Raw genomic sequence first — 24,118 nt, 5'->3', positions numbered from 1 at the left:
TTATAGCAGTGATATGAAAAAGTATTTTCAGTGATGACTAATTGGTGCTTTGGATTCAGTTTCATAGTTAATGGAATTGTTTATACACATTCCTTTTCTTTTACCCAAGGTTGTTATACATGCCATAAATATATGTTGCAAAGTTTAATTATTCAGATGCAGCTATGAATCTTAGTTTTATTTAGCACACTGAAAACAACTAAAAAACAATATTTGGAGTTAGGCAGGTTTGGATTTAGATGCTGTGTTCCTTAGTAGGGCTCAGTTTTAGGAAGCAATTCACTCTGCTCCTCTTGAAATGTTATAGAACATAGGGTTTAAAGACAAAAGTGATTAAGGTGGTGGCCAAAAATTAACTTAATTTAGACTTCACTGCTAATGAGTCTTAAAGGAGTATTGAATGAGATATGTTTTTATTGCTGTTGTTGCTCTCAGATTGGTAGGTGGAACTCACAGCCCAAATTGGAGTTGAGCCTAGTGGTGCTGAAACTTGGCCTTTGTTCACTGGTGCCTGATAGAAACCTGGAGACAGAGTTTTGGGTGGAGTAGGAAAGAACAGCTTTATTGCTTTGCCAAGCAAAGGGGGTCACAGCAACCTCAAGCCCTTCAAAATGTGTGCCCCATCCTGGAGAGGGTAGTGAGGAGTCTGACAGCATTCGCAGAGCAGGGTGAGATCAGCTCGTGGCTGGTGGTGAGGGCCACGGGAGTCCGCATCATTAATCATCAAGCTTCTGCGTCCAGCTGGCCTGGGGTCTGCGTGCCTGTGAGCAGCATACAGTTAACTCCTCCCACCTGTTCCAGGTTTGGGTATCTGCAAAACAGCTAAAGGGCATGGCTCAGAATATTGTCTATAGTCCTTGAGGAAGAACTAAAAGTCTTCACCTTTGTTTTATAGCTGAAATATTTTGTCTTGCATGACTGTTTTCCTTTCTTTCTGCATTTTCTTACTTCTCGGATTGGATTTATTCTTTAACTAAAGTTTTTTTTTTTTTTAAACAGACAAAAGGCAGGTGGAGGACATGGGTGGGGAGTCTATTCTGGGATGGCCTCATAGGGTCCTACTTGATCACACTAGAATATCTCAGGGGTTCCCAAGAGTTGAAAGAAGCAGCCAGATTACCCCAACCATTACCTTAGCTGCCCAGTTGGTACACAGAAAGATTTGGGGCCAGCAAGGTGAGAGTGGCTTTTTGAAATGTTTTGGCGTTGTGCCATGTTCATTGTTGGTGATAAGAGGGGATTCTCTTTTCCCTTGGCAACGCTGGGGAAGGAGTCCAGTGAAACATTAGCACAAATTGATGGTGCCTGAAAGATGGGAGACTGGCAGTTTGTTCCCTGTTTCCTCAATCAGTGATGACTTCTTGTGCTGATGCGAGCAGGGCAGAAGAAAATTAGAACGAGAAAGTGGAGTGGGCCAGTAGATCAGCCCAGACTCTCACTATTGGGCCCAGCAGGAGTGCCTGCAATGTCCCATCTATCAAGCAGACCTGGTATTAAGTATCAGCTCCAGCTGTCTTGCTGGTACCTCACCTAGGGGGTTTCTCAGAGCAGCGACAGCAGGAGCAAGATGCTCTGGGCCCTGCAGTTATGGGTGGAAGCTGGGGACTGCGCAGGAGCTGATCCAACTGAAGATCCAGGCTGTAAGAGTGGGTTCTAATTCCAGGATGCTAGAGAGAGAAGTGGATAAAAGAAGTGGAATAACATTGCTCTCCTCATTCCAACTCCTTCCAGCATAGTTCTGGCCAAAAATAGTGAGGAAGGGAGCATTTTAAATCAGCCTGAGACTTAGTGATAAAGAGTGACTTGAGTCTTATGGAATAAAATAGCATGGAATGGTGGAAAAGAAGAATTTGGCAAAACCATGTTGAAAGCAACATTTGAAGGAAAAAAATGAAATCATTTCAGGCTAGTGTTCCAACTGAGCTAAGAATCCTTGATCAACCAGTCACAACTGGATTAGAGAGCTCCACGAGGCCTCCTCTATTGTATTTTCCCTGCATGTAAACCCCTTGTGCCCACTAAATTTTTTTCTAGTAATAGGCAGAGTGGTTGACGGGCAGATTATGGAAGACTGCTTACCAAGGAGAAATTGCCATGCGTTGAAACACAGGGAATTTGTGAGGGTGGAGAAACTGTTACACTTTTAAATTTTGAATGGACATTGCCATAAATAGAAATCCAGAGATGCAGAGCTGCAAAGGCTGATATTTTCATTCCACGGTGGAAAGCAGGAAATGCATGATAATGTTATCTGACAAAGAGATTCAGAGGAGCAATGGAGACAGGAAAGGGAAATCAAAGTGAACACTGATAAATGTGGTTGAGAGTATTGGGTGTTGGGTGTGCATCGTGGTTCTTCCTTTCATATATACACTGGGTTCGAAGCACTCTTATGAAAAGTCATCTTTCATGTTAAGTGAAGATCATGTTTTTGTGACATATCTATTGGGTAGTCATATCTCAAGCTATTAAAAATTTCATTGTGATAAAATACTGTTTTGATATGTGCTCACTGTGAAATCGTATGTAGACATTTTCTGCAATATAGCAAAATTTCAACAGAATTGGGTAAGTGAAATTTTTATATTTGTAAATAATATGGACATAAATAATTTTACCAATTGCCATAAAAATATTAAATTTTTATACCTATTACTATAAAATTGCCATTTTTTTACTTTACCATAATATTGCTACTGTTATTTAAAACATTATTTGTACAAGAATTTATAGCAGTGCCAAAAATGGGAAATTTATTCTTTTCAAAGCATCAGAATGTATTTATTTGTTGCTGTAGGTGTTTTATTTCTCTGATAACCTTGTTTTTCTGTGAAATTTGTGAGTACTCTAGTACTATTCCAAACTCTAGGGGTAGTGATAAATGTATTTCCAATTCATAAGTTTGTTTTTACTCCTATCGATACACTCTTCTTCGTCATTTTTGAATGGACTTTATGGTCTTCTTCAAAGTCTTAGGTATAGTAAGGGATGTATTTTTAATTCATAAATTTCAAGCCTTCTTTCATTTTCCCATGGCACTTTTCCTCTCAGAAACATTTCAAGAAGACAAGCTCCTTTCATTACAAGATACTGTGTTTTGGCTCTGTGGACATATAGGAAGAGGAGTTAGACACTAATTCTTCCCTCAGGTACCTTAGGTAGGAAGTTAGCAGTTTAGCCATGATACTTTAAATTGCAAGAAGCCTAAGGCAAGGGAGTCTTTTCATGCTCGTAACTAGAAAGGCTGTGCAGTTGTTCACATTGTGGCAAAGACATTACAAAAACAGGCAAGAGTTTTCTGAGCTAGTTCAAAGTCGCCGTCAGCACATTTTGTGATAAACGTTCCAAAGGTGACTACTGCTGGATTCGCACTGTGACTTCATTCATCCTCCCATTCATTCATTCACCCAGTACTTACTGAAGTCCTATGACTGCCTGACAGTTGGTACTGGGGCTACAGAGATGAATAAGACAAATTTCTCCCTTTATGGGAGTTACAGTCTAAGCTAGGGAAAAAAATAACAGCCAAACCAATGAAGAGATGAAGTGTCGGATGGTGATATTTCCTTTTATGAGAAGTAAAAGCAGGAATGTGGACCACTGTGGTATTCATGTATAGTCTGGGGAGGCCTCTCTGAAGGGGTGACATCAGATTAGAGATGGGAAGGAAGTGTAGCTATGTGAGTATCTGGGAAGGAGCCATTGAACTGAGAGGAAGAGCGTCTGCAAAGACTCTAGAACAGAGAGTTTGGCATGTATCCTAGGAACAGTGAGGAGATCATAGTAAATCAAATGCTTCCTGGAAGTCCTGTGCATTTTTCAGTCTCTCTGGTATCGCTGAGTGTACCAAGCTGGAATCTGCTTAGCGTCTTTTTCATGGCCAAAAAGAGATTGCTTCTCCTGTGACCACATTCAGAGTTCCTCATCCAAGAACCTGAATTAGTATGTTTTAGTTTGGCAGCCTTTTTTCCACAAGTATTTCAGCTCTTGAATTTCTGGGAGGTAGTGATCACTCCCAAACTTCATTATTTTCTCCTTAGCCCCCATCATCTCCTTTAATCTTATTCAGGAGCTGGGTCTTCTCTGGACCTTTATTTATGCCATTAAGCCTCAGCAATACTCGTTGGAGCTAAATTCAGCAATCCACATTATTCCCTGGTGCTTCTCTCTCCTGTTGTCTGTAGATGGATGAAATTGTGTATGTTAGGAAATTATCAGCTTCCTGAGTTTGATGTTAGGTTTATGTTTTCTTTTATAATAATATCCTTCAAAAATTTAGCTAAGCATGATACAAGAACTTTTATACTTAAACAGTTAAATTTTTGAATGCTTCTCATGTTTAAATTATAGTCTGCCTGCCTATATTTAAACTTGAGGTGGCAGGTGGCAGATGATAATATGCACCGATGTGTCTGCTAACTAGTCTTATCTAGTCTTGCCCATATGGTAGTGTTTCATACTCTACCCAGAGATTCTTTCTGAAGTATAAATTTGGTCATACCATCTTTCTGCTTAAAATTACTTTCTGTTCCTTAAAATTGCTTTTGATTATCTTGGATGAAGACCAGCTCTTTACACAGTTTACAAAGTTTCGGTAATGTCAACCTAACTAACTTGCAGGCTCAACTGGGAACACAGTACCCCCCCCACACACCCTTCACCAACTCCCATTCACTGACCTTTACCTTCCTTATTTTCTCCAGGCCTTCCTGACCACAGAGATTTGCACATGCTCATCTACCTGTGCCCTCTACACTATCTTGCCTCTTTGCCCAGCTGCACCTTCTCCCTTATCTCAATTCAATTGTCACTTCATTAGTCATTTTTGCTGGGTGCATCCATCTCCTCCCTCTAAACAGCACCCCTTGCCTCCTTCTTTGCGCTTAGCATATTTTCAATCTTATCTATATTTGTGTGATTAGTTAATGTCTTTTACTCCATATGAGTGTAAGCCCCATGGTAATTAGAACAATATCTATATTTGCTTATCACCGTGTCCCATGGCTTAGCCCTGGGCTGGGTAGGGTAGGTACTTGATCAATATTTGTGGTATGAAGACTCAAAAATGAATGGGCAAACTATGGAAAACAGTGTGGAGATTTCTTAAAAAGCTGGAAATAGAACTGCCATAAGACCCAGCAGTCCCACTCCTGGGCATACACACCGAGGAAACCAGATCTGAAAGAGACACGTGCACCCCAATGTTCATCGCAGCACTGTTTATAATAGCCAGGACATGGAAGCAACCTAGATGCCCATCAGCAGACGAGTGGATGAGGAAGCTGTGGTACATATACACCATGGAATATTACTCAGCCATTAAAAAGAATTCATCAGTTCAATGAGTTCTAATGAGATGGATGAAACTGGAGCCCATTATACAGAGCGAAGTAAGCCAGAAAGATAAAGACCATTACAGTATACTAACACATATATATGGAATTTAGAAAAATGGTAACGATAACCCTATATGCAAAACAGAAAAAGAGACTCAGATGTATAGAACAGACTTGTGGACTCTGGGAGAAGGCGAGGGTGGGATGTTTCAAGAGAACAGCATCTAAACATGTATATTATCTAGGGTGAAACAGATCACCAGCCCAGGTTGGGTGCATGAGACAAGTGCTCAGGCCTGGTGCACTGGGAAGACCCAGAGGGATCGGGTGGAGAGGGAGGTGGGAGGGGGGACCGGGATGGGGAATACATGTAAATCCATGGCTAATTCATTTCAATGTATGACAAAAACCACTGCAATGATGTAAAGTAATTAGCCTCCAACTAATAAAAATAAATGGAAAAAAAAATGAATGGGCAAGAAATAATGGATGGATGAAAATACATGAATGTCGAGTCGGAGCTCCAGCCGCAGTGTGCTGGCGGAGGCGTGGTAGGCGCGCCGGGATGGGGGTCACCGTGGACGTGCACGAGGTTGTTCAAGTACCCCTTCGAGCAGGTGGTCGCCAGCTTCCTCCGAAAGTATCCAAACCCCATGGATAAAAATGTCATCTCTGTAAAAACTGTGGAGGAAAGAAAAGATGTGTTAACAGGGATCATCTATAGAAAGAGGATTGCAGTCTGTCAGAATGTGGTTCCAGAAATTTTAAGGAAGGTGAACATTTTAAAGGTACCTAATATCCAGTTAGAAGAGGAATCATGGCTCAATCCTCAGGAAAGGAACATGGCTATAAGGAGTCACTGCCTTACATGGACACAATATGCATCCATGAAAGAAGAATCTGTCTTCAGGGAAAGTATGGAAAATCCAAATTGGACAGAGTTCATTCAGAAAGGCAGGATTTCAATCACAGGGGCTGGTTTTCTCAATTGTGTTTTGGAGACTTTTGCTAGTACATTTTTAAGACAGGGTGTCCAGAAGGGAATTAGAATAATGGAGATGCTGCTAAAGGAACAGTGTGGTGCCCCCTTAGCCGAATAAAGAATCACCAGGAAGTCGTGCTGTGTCTACTTCTGCTTGAGCATATTTCCTCGGACACAACACATCCAAAGACACGGGTTTAGAAATACAGATTTAAGGATGTGGTGTTGGCAGCTTAGAGAAGAGGGCACCTCCCTGCTGGCACTTGATGTGATCCATGCCCCTGGGAGTCGGCCCCAGAGAGAGGCTCTTATGGAGCTGACACCTTCTGGCTGATTCTTAATGGCACAAGCTCTGCAATTTTACAAATAAAAAAAAAGTTCCAGAGAAGGTGATGTCCAAAGAAAAAATCCTGGAGAAGCTGATGTCTGTCCTTTATCAGGACATCCTGCTGATTGCCTGGTGATGGTGTCAGGGCAGCTAAGGATGGGCCAGAGGCCTGGAAAGTGCTGCGTGTTTCTACTTGTTCTCTGCATCATGGCTTATAGAACTAACAAGAGGATGCTGGGGCAAATAAAGTAGTTAAACCTGATACGTGATTCTTGGGTGGCCTGAAACAGACAGAAATACACCAGACCTGTGTTGAAGTTAAGCCATATTCATAGAAATGTTGAAGAGTCTCAGAAGTCAGGAGCACTTGACTTTTTTTACCCAGCAATACAACGTACCTGCTACCAGCATAGCTTTTGTAATGTGAACTGTGATTGGTCCTTAACACAACCTGGAGTGGGCAGGGAGGCTGTGGGCTATCATCTTGGCTCCTTCTAACTCATTCTGGGATGTGGAGCAGGTCATGTGACCTCTTCGTGTTTTTTTTTTTCTTTTTAACTGGGCAAATGGGGATAATCGGGCACAGCTCTTTCTACTTGTGATGATGAAACCAGGGTATTTGGTGTAAAAGGCTCAAGTCTGGGAGCTGAACGGACAGAAGCGCGTTTGAACATACGTGCAGCTCCCAGCAGTTCCATGATCATGTACGTAGTTTAAAGTCTTTCTGATACTCATTTTTAAAATTGTAAAATGGGGTTATAGAGTTAACCTTACGAGGTTGTTGGAACAATTGGACAACATGTGATTAAGTGCCTAGCATGCTTTTTGGTACACAGAAGTAAATAGAAGCCATTATTATTATGTGAAACAGTTTTGGAAATGTGCTTTTCCAGTGTAATGTAACGTAGTATTACTGTTTGAAAATTAGATGGTGGTAGTTTGCATTTCCTAGGATGGGAAGCCAAAATGTAAGTATGCACTATCTAAACGAAAGCTTGAAGAGAGGCAATAATTTGCAATTCCTTTTAAGATAAAAATTGGGCCATTCCTGGAAAGTCTTGGGGAAATCTTTTTTTTAATGTTTAAAAATTTTCCATTTAATGCACTGATGAATTTCAGACGAATTGTATTTTTCTTTCTTCTTTTTTTTTTAAATACAAGCCAGCTACTGTGGGCTCCTCTTAAAAAAAAAAAAAAGAAAATACATGAATGTCCATAGCAGATCTGCTCAATAAAACTTTCTTCAATGATAGAAATGTTCTATATCTGCCTGATGCAATATGTTAGCCTGAAACCACATGTGGCTGTTGAGTACTTGAAGTGTGACTGAGAAACTAAATATTTAATTCTATTTCAGTGTAATTAATGTAAATGTAAATCTCAGCATGTGGCTAGCAACTGCGATTTTGGAAAGAACAAATCTGGACATAGTACTGTCTCACGTGGCATTTCTGATCCCTATAAAACATGTACACATACACATACATTTTGGGTACTATTTAGATATATTACTATCCCAATGTAAATGAGTTTGCCTAGGTTAAACCATATTCAAATTAATATGCAAAACTATTAAGCCAACTAAAGTTGTCTTTAGCTTAGCAGAATAAATAAACCCACTATTTAAATATGGGACTTCCCAGGTGGTTCATTTTCTCTAGGCCTTCCTGACTCAGTGGTAAAGAATACGCCTGCCAGTGCAGGAGACACCAGAGATGTGGGTTCAATTCCTGGATCAGGAATATCCCATGGAGGAGGAAATGACAACCCACTCTGGTATTATTGCCTGGAGAATTCCATGGACAGAGGAGCCTGGTGCGCTACGGTCCATGGGGTCACAAAGAGTTGGACGCCACTGAGCATGCATGCACCGTGGAATGCATTATTCAGTTAAGTTAAATGAGGAAAGAACTGATTTTAAAGTTCAACTCACAGTCTTCTAAAGCCAGGCACTGGAATAAAAATTTCTGGTGAAATTTATTATTATTATTTTTACTCTAGGTAGGCTGACATACACACTACCAATAGCTCCCTTTTACTGTAAACAGCTCATTACTTAGTTTTAGGTTCCCCTACCATGGGTTTCAAATTTTAAATAGAATATTTGTGGCCATTTCTAGGAGTATCTAAGACATTTGTAATTGAAAAAAATCTTCTCCCGGTTTGGGACATTACAAGGTATATTTTGCCTCAGTCAATGCACAGTTTTTCCTCTGTGTTTCTTTTATTTATATGAGGATTTATCCAGTTGTTAATGTGCAAAAAATATTTATTTTCTTACGTTTTCTATATAAACCACTGTAATCCTTGTAGCATCTTCATTTATCGTTCTAGTGAACCATGTAACTTTTCATTGACATTTTTATGAGGCAAGCAATATCTCCATTTTCTAACTAAGCAATTTAGATAGTACCTTCTGTTAAAATGGGCTCCAGGCTGGTCTTGTTCACCACTGTACCTTAAGTGTCTAGCATGCACTGTGCACGCAGTAGGTGCTGATTGGGGTAATTCTACACATTTGCTAATAATGAAACTGCCTCTTTCGGGGAGATTAGGCAGGATAGGGCTTCCCTGGTAGCTCAGCTGGTAAAGAATCCGCCTGCAATGCGAGTGACCTGGTTTCAGTCCCTGGGTTGGGAAGATCCCCTGGAGAAGGGAGCAGCTACCCACTCCAGAATTCTGGCTTGGAGAATGCCATGGACTATTCCATAGGGTCGCAAAGTGTTGGATACAACTGAACGACTTTCACTTTCAGACAGGATCAGTGAGCCCAAGGTTACATAGCTATGGAGAGGCCAGACTGAGCCAGGTTCTTGCTCACTGCATGACTCATTATGTAACATCACATTAATATCCTGAGAATATATTCTGCTACCTTAAAAGAATTTGTTATTTAAACTTACTACTCATTGGTCATATAGAAACAAATATACTACGTTGTGAGTGCTTTTAACTTCCACAGTATTACTTTATTTCAGTTGATGTGTATTAAAGGCAAGAGTGGCTCCAGGTTTGCTTCATCTGCATCATAAGAAACATATCTTAGGAACTGCTGTTGTTGCTGTGTAGAATTAGTATTTTGCTGCAGAGAGCGCAGATGGCTTACACGATGTCATAAACAGGGAACAGTAGACACCTGGAGACTATCTGTGTTGCCTTTTTCCCCAATAGTCTATTTTTTTCTGTATTCATAAGACTGTTGAATGGGGCATTTAATAAACTTAATGTTTTATAATGAGGAAACTGTATTTCCTGAAGTTGAAAAAAGGCCATTTCTACTATTCAAAAGGGTAGTTCTTAGTCTGAAAGGAACACTTGTATAAAGACAAGCTTACATAAAAAAAGGATGTGTGTGAAATTTAAACATTATTAGTAATGATATAAAGATACTGTTAATTGAATATACATATTGTGTGCCTAGCCATTTTCTAAGAGTTTTATATTGTATCTCACTTAACATTTTAAATGCTATTACTCCCTTTTTATAGTGTAAAAAAAATCTGATTTTGAAAGTTCAAGAAAGTAATGCAAGTTCTAAAAACTAGTAGTCAGAACTGAAGACCTACTGTACTCTGAACTTCATGGTGTGGAGGTTGAGTCTGGATTCTGCCCACTACTGGGCATCTACCCTGAGAAAACCACAATTACTAAAGATGCCTGTTGCCCAGTATTCATTGAAGCATGATATACAATAGCTAGGACATGGAAGCAACCTAAATGTCCATCAAATGATGATATATGTAGTACATATGTTCAATGGAGTATTACTCAGCCATAAAAAGAACTAATTTGAGTCAGTTCTAGTGATGTGGATGGACCTAGAATCTGTTATACAGAGTGAAGTGAGTCAGAAAGAGACAAATAATGTATATTAACACATATGTATGGAATACAGACAAATGGTACTGATGAACCAGTTTGAAGGACAGCATTAGGGTTGCAGACATAGAGAACAGACTTGAGACAAAACAGGGGAAAGAGAGAGTGCGATCAATGGAGAGAGAGTCGCCTTGACACATGTCCATTCCCACATGTAAAATAGATAGCCGGTGGGGATTTGCTATATGACAAGGGAGCTCAGCCTGGCGCTCTGTCACAAGCTAGAGAGGTGGGATAGGGTGGGCAGTAGGAGGGAGACTCCAGAGGCCGATTCAGATTGTTGCATGGCAGAAATCAACACAACATTGTAACGCAGGTACCTTCCAATTACAGAATGTTTTTTTTAAGTCTGGATTTTGGTTCAGTTGTAGAGTATTCCAGAGACTAACTGTAGACATGTTTTCTTGGTTTGGTTTCTATTTATCTTTGGTTGCACTGGGCCTTTGTTGCTGCCTCGGGTTTCTCCTGTTGTGGTCAGCGGGGGCTGCCCTGTAGTTGTGTTGTGCAGGCTTCTCATTGCGGTGACTCCCCTGTTGCAGAGCACGAGCTCAGTAGCTGCGGCACACGGACTCAGTTGCTCTGCCGCATGTAGGGTCTTCCTGGACCAGGGATTGAACTCATGTCCTGCTCATTGGCAGGTGGATTCTTAACCACTGGACCACCAGGGAGATCCCTAGACATGTTTTACGTGACTTACCTTCTCTGCTTCTATGTTAACCTCATTCAAAAGTTGGAAATAATACATACCTCATTGGATTGTTTTATTAAGATTAAATGAATTTATTATAAAATTCTTAGAATAGTCCCTAGCACACAGTATGTATTATATAGTGTTTGTTGCATATATAGCCAGTCAAGGAAATTGTTTATAATGGGTTAAATGCTTGTTGATCTTAAAATGTATTAAACATCTGCTTGGAAATTGAAGGTTATTATTTGATTCTTCAGGTATTCCCAGTCCTAGAATTAAATGGTAATGTCTACATGCTAGGATCAAAAAGTAATTCTGAGGAAAATTTATATTTAAAAAGTAAAATGAAGAAATGGGAATTAGTAACTAGTGCCCAGATTTTGAAACCAGATTTTAGTGGTCTCTATTTGTACAGGCACATTATATTAATACACTTAATTTGCCTGTTGGCCGAAGAACATAGCGTTCAGTCCCATGTAATTTCTCACTGTCTACTACATTTGTATTCATGTGTTCCTTTTATGGTTTTAAGACCAAACATTGCTTGCATTTCAAACTGCAGTCACTGTGCCTATGGTTTTGTCTTAAAAATACTATGAACATTGTGCAAAAAGTGTGGTTTTGTACTGGAAATTCAAAGAAAATGAATACTGTGTTTAGATGGCTGTATTTCTAAATGCTGAATTTGCTTACTCATCTTACTCCATATTTGCCCATTTCCACCTGTTGTCTTTGATATGACATTTGAAATTGATGTAGGAAAGGGAATTAACTCAGAAGTAAGGCTGTGACATTCATTTATTACGTGATGCAAGTGTTTCACTTTGTTCTTTTAGCATCTTTGTTTTCTGTAATGAAGTTTTACTCCTACTGTCTAGAGATTTTACTTTTGCACATATAACATAATCATGAAAGTTCCAATGTGAGCATTTGTATTTTACTCCATGTGGCAGAGAAGTGTGTGTCTGTGTATGTTCATTTGCACGCTTGTATGTGTGTTGGGAGGAAGCGTGGTCACTTCAGTACTTCCTCAACTCATGACTGAATCTCTTGTTCTAATTCAAGGAAGAAATAAAGAGCTCTTCAAAATTATAATACTGAGTACTTTATTTATCTTTGTGAAAATTAGTCCAGGAAGCAAATTGAAATTATGAGGCCATCCCAGACAGAGTTACTTTGCTTAACTTAATGTATTTACCCACTGCCTTCTTTGATTTTAACCTTTCTAGGCATTCTCTCTGGGGATGTTTTTTCTTAAGGCTCACGGGGGACTCCACTGAAATCATTTACTAGATGTCGAAGTTCTTCCTACAGTCCCCACTGCGCTAACTGGATACTGATCTGGGAGCTGTCATGTTTGGAAAATAGCATGATGCCACGAGTTAATTTCACACCCGTCATGAGATCTTTGCATGAGATCCCAGGGGGCCATTCTGCGTGTCACAGTACTGCAAGCCATTCGTTAGTTGCTTTCAAATCAATGACCCATGGCCAGGAGATCTTGTCGCAACATATGGCAACACCTGTCACCAGGTTTCGTGATTGGCATAAAATTAACCTGTTTTCCTTTTTGATTTGCTGCTTTTTTAAAAAACCATATCTATAAAAAGGATGAGTAGAAATCGCGTTTGAAAGCAATTTTCTGTCACTTCAAGAAGCATAATGGTAGATTTGGGATACTGGACCTGAGGAATGGACCATTTGCTGGCAGAGGTACACACACAGTTGCTTGATTAAAGGGGTATTTTACAACGTTATAAACGGCAGTCTGCAAATCTCAGACAGGAAGTAATGTTTTAGAATCTGAACTCTATCAAGGATAGGAACAAAGAAAGAAATGTTAGCTTGAGTCTTGTTAAGGAAGAAAAGGCAGGGTGTTTGGTTTCCAGGTAGAAGTTTGCCTTTGGCTTTTTTTTTTTTTTTTAATTTTTTTTTTTAATTCTTTTTTTTTTTATTAGTTGGAGGCTAATTACTTTACATCATTACAGTAGTTTTTGTTATACATTGAAATGAATTAGCCATGGATTTACATGTATTCCTCATCCCAGTCCCCCCTCCCACCTCCCTCTCCATCCGATCCCTCTGGGTCTTCCCAGTGCACCAGGCCCGAGCACTTGTCTCATGCACCCAACCTGGGCTGGTGATCTGTTTCACCCTAGATAATATACATGTTTCAATGCTGTTCTCTTGAAACATCCCAGCCTCGCCTTCTCCCAGAGTCCACAAGTCTGTTCTATACATCTGAGTCTCTTTTTCTGTTTTGCATATAGGGTTATCGTTACCATCTTTCTAAAGTCCATACACATGTGTTAGTATACTGTAATGGTCTTTATCTTTCTGGCTTACTTCGCTCTGTATAATGGGCTCCAGTTTCATCCATCTCATTAGAACTGATTCAAATGAATTCTTTTTAATGGCTGAGTAATATTCCATGGTGTATATGTACCACAGCTTCCTCATCCATTCGTCTGCTGATGGGCATGTGGGTTGCTTCCATGTCCTGGCTATTATAAACAGTGCTGCGATGAACACTGGGGTGCATGTGTCTCTTTCAGATCTGGTTTCCTCGGTGTGTATGCCCAGAAGTGGGATTGCTGGGTCATATGGCAGTTCTATTTCCAGCTTTTTGAGAAATCTCCACACTGTTTTCCATAGTGGCTGTACTAATTTGCATTCCCACCAACAGTGTAAGAGGGTTCCCTTTTCTCCACACCCTCTCCAGCATTTATTGCTTGTAGACTTTTGGATAGCAGCCATCCTAACTGGTGTATAATCGTACCTCATTGTGGTTTTGATTTGCATTTCTCTGATAATGAGTGATGTTGAGCATCTTTTCATGTGTTTGTTAGCCATCTGTATGTCTTCCTTGGAGAAATGTCTGTTGAGTTCTTTGGCCCATTTTTTGATTGGGTCATTTATTTTTCTGGAGTTGAGCTGGAGGGGTTGCTTGTATATTTTTGAGATTAATCCTTTGTCTGTTGCTTCGTTTGCTATTCTTTTCTCCAAATCTGAGGGCTGTCTTTTCACCTTACTTATAGTTTACTTTGTTGTGCAAAAGCTTTTAAGTTTCATTAGGTCCCATTTGTTTATTTTTGCTTTTATTTCTGAAATTCTGGGATGTGGGTCATAGAGGATCCTGCTGTGATTTATGTCGGAGAGTGTTTTGCCTATGTTCTCCTCTAGGAGTTTGATAGTTTCTGGTCTTACCTTTAGATCTTTAATCCATTTTGAGTTTATTTTTGTGTATGGTGTTAGAAAGTGTTCTAGTTTCATTCTTTTACAGGTGGTTGACCAGTTTTCCCAGCACCACTTGTTAAAGAGGTTATCTTTTTTCCATTGTATATCCTTGCCTCCTTTGTCGAAGATAAGGTGACCATAGGTTCGTGGATTTATCTCTGGGCTTTCTCTTCTGTTCCATTTGCCTTTGGCTTTTAAATGATTTCAAGCAACTTGGAATTACTCTGATTTCTCTGTGTATCTCTTATGCCCAGATCTTTGTATTCTTAAGGGGACATGCATAAAATAGACCTATACAATAACAACATTCAGAATTATGATGAGTATCTGAGAAAAACATAGATTAATGATGTTTGACCTTTCAACCCTTAGCAATTTTCAGTTACTTTTAAGGATGAGGACAGGGAAGAAAATAGCCAATCACTTACCTGTGATTTTCCACTTCAGTGAACAACAACAAAAAAAAGATCAACAGATTTCTCAGTGGAGATTATACCTGGCTCCTTTCACCACTGTACTGTTTTGGTTTTTTTTAATCTTACATATATTTTGCATACATTTAGCTTCTTAAAATGTTTATTTTCATTGAAGGGGGGCTATTTGCTATAGCTGGTCTCTTTCTTGATTAACTGAGTTTTGATATTCAAATACAATAAACAGTCATCTTTTTCCATTTTTCCCACTCCAGTTGGGGCTGGTTGCTCTAAATTCTGGAGCGATCCATTTTTTTCCCTGACATTTCTTAAATAATCTTCATTACTTAGTGAATTCCTTTGAAAGTATAAATGTTAGTCCTTGTATGGTTTTGGAAATTGATGGCTGCTGTGCTGAAAGGATGGTGAATTGGGATGATGGAAGGAGTAGGGTGAAGGGCTGAGGTAAAACAATAGAGAAAGAGGAAGACACTGCTAGAGACAGAGAGAGAAGAGGACAGCACTTGCGAAAAAGTAGGGATTGGGGATTTAAGGCTGCTTAGACTTGATTAATAGATGCCGTAAAAATGAAATGCTGAACCAAGGGAAAAAAATTGAACTTGAGGAGTCCCTTGAAAATGTGTTAATGCCTTTACTTGGCAAGCAGGTTTTTTTTTTCCCTACTGAGTATAAAACCATTGCATAAAGAGATGGTGTTTTTTTTTTCCCCCACATAGTCCAATTTTTTTCTAAACTCCTGATTATGCTCAGGTTGAGATAAAATCATCATTTCCACTAAACAAAAAGAAAAGAGAAACGACAATAGGTCTATACTGGTCTATATGCCACACATGTGGGTGTATGGAATATCTTCACTAAGTCAGGATTAGGGTAAATTTTTAAAATAGATTTCAAAATGTTATTGGTAGACTAAGATATTTATTTTAATTTCAGCAAGAGTGAAGACAGTTTGTACTTTAAAAAATGGGAGATTTTGCAGTTTTTTTTTTTTTTTTTTCAAGAGAATGTTGTGTTGACATGGATGGTACATAAAGTGTTTTCTAACAAAATTTATCTGGAAAATTGAAAATCAGTCTTAAGAGAAGAAAATAATTTGCAGCAAATCATTTTATCATTAATGGAAAACTGGAGAACCTCCGAAATAAGAAATAAAATGTTGATAGTATTTTCATTACTGGTAAAACTGCTTTTGGTATATTTACTGCATGCAAGCAGAATCTGAGATACACAACTTTAATCTGTCAAAAGGCAAGCATACAAGAATAGCACAAGAGGCTAGAGTTGGAGGGTAATAAAAACCATCACCTTGACTATGAATGACTGAACTGTAACTATAAAGTAGTCTAAACTATGTCTATAAAATGGTCAACTAAATGACTGTTTCTTTGAGGGATCAGTGAAGGATAAAGAAATGAACTACAAGAACTTCCAGGTGTTGGATGGTTAGTTTAATACATACTGTTTTCTCATGGGTTATACATGGTGATCTTTTTTCTCCCTGGCTTTAGTAGTTAACTATCAGCAAGTGTTGACTTCCCAGGTGTCTCAGTGGTAAAGAATCTGCCTGTCAAGCAGGAGGTGTGGGTTTGATCCCTGCGTCAGGAAGATCCCCTTGAGAAGGAAATGGCAACCCACTCCAGTATTCTTGCCTGGAGAATCCCATGGACAGAGGAGCCTGGTGGGCTATAGTCCATGGGGTTGCAAATGAGTCAGACATGACTTAGTGACTTAACAGTAACAATTAGTTAGTACCCCTCCTCCCCATCCCTCATACATGCATGCACACACATACTTGCAAAGATGCACACATGTACACATAGATGTATACACACAGAGATTTCACAGAGATGTATACAGACAAAGAGACGTACACAGATGTGCAGACATATGCACACGCGTATACAGATACACAGACTTTGTGTAAAACTGTTGGCCAGTTAAGAATAACACCTTCTCTAACCTAGTGGTTCTCATCTGGAGTGATTTTGCCCATCAGGGAGCATCTAACAATGTCTGGAGAGATGGTTGATTGTCAAACTTTGGGAGAAGAGAAAGGGTATTACTGTGGTTCAGATGTCAACGATTCTCCTCAACATCCTAGAATGTGCAGGGCATCTTTCCACAGCAGGGAATTACCCATCCAAAGTTTCAGTAGTGTTCAGGTTGTAAAAACTTAATTGTTTTGAGTAACTTAGTCTTCTTATTATTTGTTCGGTATTTTGGAGTTAGTCCTTTTAAAACTTCTCCTCCCCAAGAAGTTGCCAAGGAGCCTGGCAATTTACCTGATGCCATGAGTGTGTTTAAAGGGCTCACACCACAGAGCCCTGAGCAGAGTTCCCTGAGCCCTACAGTATGTTCTCATTAGTTGTCTATTTTATATATCCTAGCAGTAGTGTATACATGGCAATTCCAAGCTCCCAATGTGAACCAGTTTCTCAAAATAAATATATACAACTATATGCATATATACATATCCTTTTGCTTCTGTTTCTCTGAAAAACTCTTACTAATATACAGGTCTGTTCCATCTTAGAAGAGTGGGCCTGATGTCTTCCGGCTCCTTTCTTGCTTTTACCTGCCCCGTGACTAGTTTTTAATATCTGAATCACACAGTCATGACCAACATTCCAGCATCTTGTAAATTATGGGGCTGGTAAATTGTGATTCTGCTGGTTATTTTGCATTGCGAGGGACCAGAAATCCTCTGGTTTTGATTGTCCACCTTAAGTCTTGTTAAGTGGTGTGTTGGAGAGCACTGGGAACAAAAAGTGCCCACCAAACTGGGCATGCATGGTAAGACTGAACAATGAGGCCCTCAGTTATTACAGGGTAATTTAGGCACAGGGTGGGATTGGCAGACAAAGATCTGGAAGCATTGGCAGCTGCATTCCACACTGCCTCGGGGCCACTGGGCCAATTTGATTGTTGACCTAGGGTATAAGAATAGATGCGAGGAAACAGGACATGCATTCTTAAGTCTAGATTTTTGAATGGATAACTTTTTTTGTGGATGGAAGGAATAGTCAGGGAAAACTGTTATTCTTACGTGGGAACTAATGGGACTAACCAGCAGAGAGGCTGTCTGGTCCTAATGATTACTAAGCCATATCTATTACCTACAAAGCCCTTGATAACAGAAGTCACATGTATGCACAGTCCTAGGTAGGGTCAGTGGAAGGTCACAAAAAATGTCAGGGCCCAAGATGACATCAGCTCTGCCAACAGCCATATGTGGTGCTGGGCCCCTCTGAGACTTAGCCACCTTATCTATCTAATCACTGGAGCCTGTAGTAGTTAATTTTATGTGACACCTTGGCTAAGCACAGTGCCTAGATATTTGGTCAGACATTATTGTAGGTGTTTCTGTGAGGATATTTTTTTGCATGTATCATACATGCTCAGTCACTCAATCATGTCTGACTCTTTGCAGCCCTATGGACTGTAACCCGCCAGGTGCTCTGTCCATGGGGTTTCCCAGACAAGAATACTGGAGTGGGTTGCCATTTTCTTCTCCAGGGGATCTTCCCGATACACACATCGAACCCACATCTCCTGCATTGCAGGCGGATTCTTTACTCCTGAGCCATCTTGAAGCCTTTTTGGGTTAGATTAGCATTTAAATTGGACACATTGAGTAAAGCAGATTAGCTTCTGTGATGTTGGTGGGCCTCATACAGTCAGTTGAAGGTTTTTTATGGAATAGAGTCTACTTTACCTAATGCCAAGAAGGAAGTCTGCCAGCAAGTCTTCCCGTGGACTAAAACGGCAACTCCTTCCTCAGTGTCCAGCCTCTTAGTTTGGTCTGCACATACTAGATTGAAGAAACCCTGCAACTGTGTGAACCAGTTCCTCAAAATAAATTTCTATATCTACAACTATACACATATATACATATCTTGTTGGTTTTGTTTCTCTGGAAAGGTCTTAGTAATATATAGGTCTATTCCATCTTGGTATAGTGGCTCTGTAGTTTTCTGTTCAGCCATTTCTGTGTCCTCAAACAAAAGCCCATGGAAACTTCTGGATCCTTAATTTCCTTATTTGTCTTCTGCCTAGTTGTTTTATCCATTATTGAAAATGAAGTGTTGAAATTTCCAGCTGTTATTATTGAATTCTCTATTTCTCCCTTCATTTCATCCATTTTTAATCTTGTATGTTTGAGAATGGTTTAAGGTACATTTATGTTCATGATTGTTTCATCTTCTGCTGGGTTGACTTGCTGGCCTTGTGTTAAAATTTTCCCTCTTTCTCTTTAAAGTAACAATGTTTTACTTAAAGTCTCTTTTGTCTAATGGTAGTATAGCCACCTAAGATCTATTTTGGTTACTTTCTTCAGGGTATTGATTTTTCCTTTTACTTTCAGCCTGTAAGAATCTTGAATCTGAAATTATGCACTTCTGAACACCATATAGTTGGAAAGTTTTCTTTAAACTCTTTCGCCGATCTTTGCTTTGAAATTAGTGTTCATTCCATATACATCTAATGTAATTACTGATACAGTAGAATTGACATCTAGCATTTTGCTATTTTTCTACATGTCTGTTTTTTTTCTGTTTGTCTTTATCCCTCCCTTAGTAACTTCTTCTGTGTTAAATAATTGGCAGTGTACCATTTTACTTCCCTTGTTCTATTTTCTGTGTTTTAAATTTTATTTTTTTTAGAGGTTGCCTTGAGGATTACAATTAGCATCTGACCTAAAACAACTTATCAGATTAATACTAACTTAATACGAATTAAAGATCCTGATGCATTCCTGCTACTTCTTTAATCTTTTTTTAAAAGTGGTACCATATTTTATTTTTTGTTTTTTAATTTTTTATTGAGTATAGTTGCTTTATAACATCGTTAGTTCCTACTATACAGCAAAGTGAATCACCTGCATGTATAGATATATCCCCTGTTTCTTAGGTTTTCTTCCCATAAAGGTCACCACAGAGCACTGACTAGAGTTCACGTGCTGACAGCAGGTTTTCAGTTCAGCTCACTTCAGTGGCTCAGTCGTGGCCGACTCTTTGTGACCCCATGGACTGCAGCACGCCAGGCCTCCCTGTCTACTACCAACTCCTGGAGTTTACTCAAACTCATGTCCATTGAATCGCTGATGCCATCCAACCATCTCATCCTCTGTCATCTCCTCCTGCCTTCAGTCTTTCCCAGCATCAGGGTCTTTTCCAGTGAGTCAGTTCTTTGCATCAGGTGTCCAAAGGATTGGAGTTTCAGCTTCAACATCAATCCTTCCGATGAATATTCAGGACTAATTTCCTTTAGGATGGACTGGTTGGATCTCCTTGCAGTCCGAGGAACTCTCAAGAGTCTTCTCCAACACCACAGTTCAAAAACATCAATTCTTAGGCACTTAGCTTTCTTAATAGTCCAATTCTCACATGCATACATGACTACCGGAAAAACGATAGCTTTGATGAGATGGACCTTTGTTGGCAACGTAATGCCTCTGCTTTTTAATATGCTGTCAAGGTTGGTCATAACTTTTCTTCCAAGGAGCAAGTGTCTTTTAATTTCATGGCTGCACTCACCATCTGCAGTGATTTTGGGCCCAAAAAAATAAAGGCTGTCACTGTTTCCCCATCTATTTGCCATGAAGTGATGGGACTGGATGCCATGATCTTAGTTTTCTGAATGTTGAGTTTTAAACCAACATTTTCACTCTCCTCTTTCACTTTCATCAAGAGGTTCTTTAGTTCTTCTTCACTTTCTGCCATAAGGGTGGTGTCATCTGTATATCTGAGGTTATTGCTATTTCTCTCTGCAAACTTGATTCCAGCTTGTGCTTCATCCAGACCAGCATTTCTCATGATGTACACTGCATATAAGTTAAATAAACAGGGTGACAATATACGGCCTTGATGTACTTCTTTCCCAATTTGGAACAGGTCTGTTCCATGTCCAGTTCTAACTGTTCCTTCTTGACCTGCATACAGATTTCTCAAGAGGCAGGTCAGGTGGTCTGGCATTCCCATCTCTTTAAGAATTTCCCACAGTTTATTGTGATCCACACAGTCACAGGCTTTGGCATAGTCAATAAAGCAGAACTAGATTTTTTCTGGAACTCTCTTCCTTTTTCAAACAGATGTTGGCAACTTGATCTCTGGTTCCTCTGCCTTTTTTAAAACCAGCTTGAACATCTGGAAGTTCATGGTTCACATACTATTGAAGTCTGGCTTGGAGAATTTTGAGCATTACTTTGCTAGTGTGTGAGATGAGTGCAACTGTGCAGTAATTTGAGCATTCTTTGGCACTGCCTTTCTTTGGGATTGGAATGAAAACTGTTGTTTTCCAGTTCTGTGGCCACTGCTGAGTTTTCCAAATTTTCTGACTTATTGAGTGCAGCACTTTCACAGCATTATCTTTTAGGATTTGAAATAGCTCAGCTGGAATTCCATCACCTCCACTTGCTTTGTTTGTAGTGATGCTTCCTAAGGCCCACTTGACTTCACATTCCAGGATGCCTGGCTCTAGGTGAATGATCACACCATCACAGATATCTGAGTCATGAAGATCTTTTTTGTATAATTCTTCCATGTATTCTTGCCACCTCTTTTTAGTATCTTCTGCTTCTGATAGGTCCATATCATTTCTGTCCTTTATTGTGTCCATCTTTGCATGAAATGTTCCCTTGGTATCTCTCATTTTCTTTAAGAGATCTCTAGTCTTTCCCATTCTATTGTTTTCCTCTTTTTCTTTGCATTGATCGCTGAGGAAGGCTTTCTTATGTCTTCTTGCTATTCTTTGGAACTCTGCATTCAAATGAGTATATCTTTCCTTTTCTCCTTTGCTTTTCACTTCTCTTCTTTTCACACCTATTTGTAAGACCTCCTCAGACAACCATTTGGCTTTCTTGCATTTCTTTTTCTTGGGGATGGTCTTGATCCCTGTCTCCTGTACAGTGTCACGAACTGCTGTCCATAGTTCTTCAGGCACTCTGTCTATTGGATCTAATCCCTTAAATCTATTTCTCACTTCCACTGTATAATTGTAAGGGATTTGATTTAGGTCTTACCTGAATGGTCTAGTGGTTTTCCCTACTTTCTTCAATTTAAGTCTGAATTTGGCAATCAAGGAGTTCATGGTCTGAGCCAGGGTCAGCTCACAGTCTTGTTTTTGCTGACTATATAGAGCTTCTCTGACTTTGGCTTCGAAGAATATAATCAATCTGATTTTGGTATTGACCATCTGGTGATGTCCATGTGTAAAGTCTTTTCTTGTGTTGTTGGAAGAGGGTGTTTGCTATGACAAGTGCATACTCTTTGCAAAACTCTATTAGCCTTTGCCCTGCTGCATTCTGTACTCCAAAGCTAAATTTGCCTGTTACTCCAGGTATTTCTTGACTTCCTACTTTTACATTCGAGTCCCCTGTAATGAAAAGGACATCTTTTTTGGGTGTTAGTTCTAGAAGGTCTTTTAGGTCTTCATAGAACCGTTCAACTTCAGCTTCTTCAGCATTACTGGTCGGGGCATAGAATTGGATTGTTGTGATATTGAATGGTTTGCCTTGGAAATTAATAGAAATCATTCTGTTGTTTTTGAGATTGCATCCAAGTACTGCATTTCAGACTCTTTTGTCAACTATGATGGCTACTCCATTTCTTCTAAGGGATTCTTGCCCGCAGTGATATAATGGTCATCTGAGTTAAATTCACCCATTCCAGTCCATTTTAGTTCACTGATTCCTAAAATGTCGACTTTCACTCTTGCAACCTCCTGTTTGACTGCTTCCAATTTGCCTTGATTCATGGACCTAACATTCCAGGTTCCTATGCAATATTGCTCTTTACAGTATCAGACTTTGCTGATACTGTCCACAACTGGGTGTTGGTTCTCATTAGTTATCTATTTTATATGTGGTAGTGATAGTATGTGTATATCAATCCCAATCTCCCAATTTATCCTATCCCCCCCTTCCACCCTTGGTGTCCACACATTTATTCCTTATTTATGTGTCTCTATTTCTGCTTTTCAAATAAGATCATCTGTACCATTTTCCAAGATTCCACATATGCCATATTTGTTTTTTTTTAATGTTTAATATGCAGTATTTTAAATTTATGATTATTTTAATATGCAATATTTTTCTCTGATTAATTTCACTCTGTATTATAGTCTAGGTCCATCCACATGTCACAAATGACCAATTTTGTTCCTTTTTATAGCTGAGTAATATTCCATTGTATATATGTACACATTGTTTTTATCCATTCTTCTGTTGATGGACATTTAGGTTTCTTCAGTGTCCTGGCTCTTGTTAAATAATGCTGCATGGAACATTGCGGTTCATGCGTCTTTTTGATCTATGGTTTTCTCTCGCTATATGCCCAGTGGTGGGACTGCTGGTCATAATGGTAGTTCTATTTTAAGTTTTTTAAGTAACCTCCATTCTGTTATTCAGAATGAAGAACAGTGGCTATATCAATTTATGTTCCCTCCGACCTTGCAAGAGGGTTCCCTTTCCTCCACACCTTCTCTCGCATTTATTGTTTGTAGATTTTTAATGATGTCAATTCTGACAGGTGTGAGGTGATACCTTATTGTGTTTTTTATTTGCATTTATCTAGCAGTTACTGGTATTGAGCATCTTTTCTTGTGTTTGCTCGCCATCTGTATGTCTTCTTTGGAGAAATATCTATTTCGGTCTTCTGCCCATTTTTTAATTTTTAAAATTTATTTACTTTTGCTTATGCTGGCTCTTGGTTGTTGCATGAGCTTTTCTCTAGGTGTGGCAAGCAGGGGCTACTCTCTAGTAGTGGTGGGATCTTTGGTATCAATAATTGAACCTGTGTTTGCTGCATTGGCAGGCAGATTCTTTACCACTGAGCCACTAATGAATTCCCCTCTTGTTTATTTTTTTGGTATTCAGCTACCAAATGAGATGTTTGCTTATTTTGGAGATTCACCTTTTGTCAGTTGCAAATATTTTCTGTCGTCCTAAAACTTGTCTTTTCGTCTAGTTTATGGTTTTCTTTGCTGTGAAAAAGCCTTTAAATTTAATTAGATCCCTCTTGTTAATCTTTGTTGTTGTTTTCATTACTCTGGAAAGTGGGTCAAAAAAAATTCTGCTGCGATTTGTCATAGAGAGTTCTACCGATATTTTCCTCTGAAAGTTTTATAGTCTCTGGCGTTATACTCAAGTCTTTAATCCATCTTGAGTTCCTCTTCTCTGTGCTGTTATTGTCATACAAATTACATCTTTATACAGTGTAAGCTCATCGGTACAGT

The 24,118-nt window shown here is 39.3% G+C and overlaps 1 protein-coding gene and 1 pseudogene across 9 annotated transcripts in view; both read left to right on the top strand.

Annotated features, from left to right (window-relative positions):
* The window catches only part of CHL1 (cell adhesion molecule L1 like), a 227,789-nt gene that overhangs the window by 67,136 nt on the left and 136,535 nt on the right, over window positions 1-24,118 (top strand). The gene's annotated exons all lie outside the window — the stretch shown is intronic.
* On the top strand, window positions 5,902-6,627 carry LOC139031299 (PRELI domain-containing protein 2 pseudogene; annotated as a pseudogene).

This window comes from Odocoileus virginianus, chromosome 26 (assembly GCF_023699985.2).
Source record: "Odocoileus virginianus isolate 20LAN1187 ecotype Illinois chromosome 26, Ovbor_1.2, whole genome shotgun sequence".
Classification (NCBI taxonomy): domain Eukaryota; kingdom Metazoa; phylum Chordata; class Mammalia; order Artiodactyla; family Cervidae; genus Odocoileus; species Odocoileus virginianus.
This window is presented reverse-complemented; position numbering and strand designations above follow the sequence as displayed.